This window comes from Choristoneura fumiferana, chromosome 26, assembly GCF_025370935.1.
Source record: "Choristoneura fumiferana chromosome 26, NRCan_CFum_1, whole genome shotgun sequence".
In the NCBI taxonomy this organism is placed as follows: domain Eukaryota; kingdom Metazoa; phylum Arthropoda; class Insecta; order Lepidoptera; family Tortricidae; genus Choristoneura; species Choristoneura fumiferana.
This window is the reverse complement of record NC_133497.1, coordinates 9804372-9806848: the sequence shown is the minus strand read 5'-3', so window position 1 is coordinate 9806848 and position 2477 is coordinate 9804372. Positions and strand designations below refer to the sequence as shown.

The window sequence follows — 2477 nt, the reverse complement described above, 5'->3', positions numbered from 1 at the left end:
ATTATCCAAAAAACACTGATCGCACGCACCAAATCGCAAAGTAAAATAAAACGGTTTTAGGTTAGATTCTACTTGACAGTGCAGCAGTGACAGTTGACTTGTTTTTTTTTTACTGTTTCTACTAAGTACTAAGCCCTCAACGGTTCTGCAATTTCAATCTCACAAAGTCATATCGACCACTTAAAAAAATTTTTCTATTAATAAGAGGAAATAAAAATAAAAGAGCTGCAGTTCCCGATTATTAAGACGTCGACTATCGAAAAAAAATATAATTAGCGCCTCTCCAAAAAACTTTACTTAGCCAATTGCCGATAATGTTGTGCACGTCACTACTCTGTTCCGATTCACACATTGCGTCATTAAAAAATGAATATTCTTCTATCGTATTCCATGGAGTCTATTTAATGGACACTGATATTGCTATATATTTTAAAAAAAAGTACAGTTTTACATTTTTTTGTATTATTTTGCTTCAAAATATAAATTATTTTTAAAAAATATTTTACGAACATAGTATGCGTAATTCGGAAAATTTTCAAGTGTCACAGAACTCATCATAGGTGAAATATACAATAACTATGAAGTTTGGTTGGATATTCAGCGCTTTTGGAAATATTACTTACGTATCAAATGGTATCAAACATGATAAAATTTCAACTCTACTTTCGTCATAGTATAAACCCAATTTAGAACTTCATTAGAAATCCACATCCTTCATTGCCAGACACTTTGTGGAGGGAGGGGGGGGGGGCAACCCCTGTCAGACAATACAATACAAAGTCTTACCCCCTTATTCATAAACGACAATCAAACCTATTTTAGTTAAAATGCCGCTAAAATTCGTTTGTCCTTGTCTGTCACTTCGACATTTGTATTTGTTAGAAAGGGACAAAGCATTTGTTAGTTAACATAGGCTTGTTAAGTTTTATGAATAAGGGGGTTAGTCTTTATTGTACACCAGAAATAGTAAGCGACCCTAGTAGACTACCCTAAAGCATGTTTAAAATAGACTCCTGCTTGTTTTCATTAGCAAAGTTTTTAGTTAAGTGTTGCGGCGTATTTGCAACAGGCGTTAAGTATAATCCTGACTGAAGCGTGAGGTCCTGGGTTCGATCCTTAGTCGGGGCAGATATTTGTATGAATAATACGAATGTTTGCTCTCGGGACGTGTAATGTATTTAAGTATGTATATAGCTAAAACACCAGCTTTGAGATTTCAATATTTTATGCCGATCCTGTAGAAATATCGGGATAAAAGTAGACAAAAATTAAATGTTGTTCTAATATACATACATGTTGTATGTATTAATGTATGATATATTGTCCAGCATTAATAACAAGAAATACTAATTTTGGATCACGTTCAAACTCACACCCTTGTAAAGTTATATTAAAATCTATTCAGTAGTTATTGCGTGAAAGAGTAATAAACACCCCTACATACACACATTCATACAAACTTTCGCGTTTATAATATTAGTGCTAAAGGATGGTAGCTTGTAACGTTTATGTTATAAAGGCCGGGCCTGCTGTGCCCCTCTCCACTGAGAAGCCTGTGTGCTTTATTCAATTACCCCCCTTCCGCACCATAAAAAATGCAGCCCACTGCTGGGCTCAGCAATTACGGCTTATTGTTAATTAGTTTTACTTTAATCTACGGTTACGGTACGCTTCTGTGGGAGCGGAACTGAAAAAACGCGTTAATTGAAATACACGTATTGAATAATACCCATAGTTAGAGAACTTGACTACGACGCTTTATTACTACTGATACCTACTTGCGTGACCCGTGAAGTCTATTTTTAACCCCCGACGCTAAAAGAGGGGTGTTATGAGTTTGACCGCTATGCGTGTATGTGTGTGGCACCGTAGCTCTTAAACTGGTGGACCGATTTGAATGCGGTTTTTTTATTTGAAATCACGTTTTCTAGCGATGATTCTTAGATATGTTTAAATCAAAAATCGGTTCAGCCGTTTTTGAGATATTGAACTTGAAGTGACAAAGACCGCTTTGTGTATCTGTGTGTGGCACCGTAGCTCTTAAACCTGGTGGACCGATTTGAATGCGGTTTTTTTAACTTGAAATCACGTTTTCTAGCGATGATTCTTAGACCTGTATCATCAAAATCGGTTCAGCCGTTTTTGAGATATTGAACTTAGAAGTGACAAAGACCGCTATGTGTTATCTGTGTGTGGCACCGTAGCTTTAAACTGGTGGACCGATTGAATGCGGTTTTTTTATTTGAAATCACGTTTTCTAGCGATGATTCTTAGACATGTTTAATCAAAATCGGTTCAGCCGTTTTTGAGATATTGAACTTTGAAGAGACAAAGTCGGGGGTTTGCTAATTTTTTGCTGGTTAGGTTATAAATAAATAAATAAATTCATTTATTTTCGGGGAACTTGGCCCATATAATAAATACCTTAAAGACTAACATACATATTTATAATCAATATTATTTAAAACTAATTTGGT

The 2477-nt window shown here is 35.4% G+C and overlaps 1 pseudogene; it reads right to left on the bottom strand.

Moving 5' to 3' along the window:
- LOC141443143 (AT-rich interactive domain-containing protein 5B-like) overlaps window positions 1-2477 on the bottom strand; it is a 136353-nt pseudogene that overhangs the window by 54504 nt on the left and 79372 nt on the right.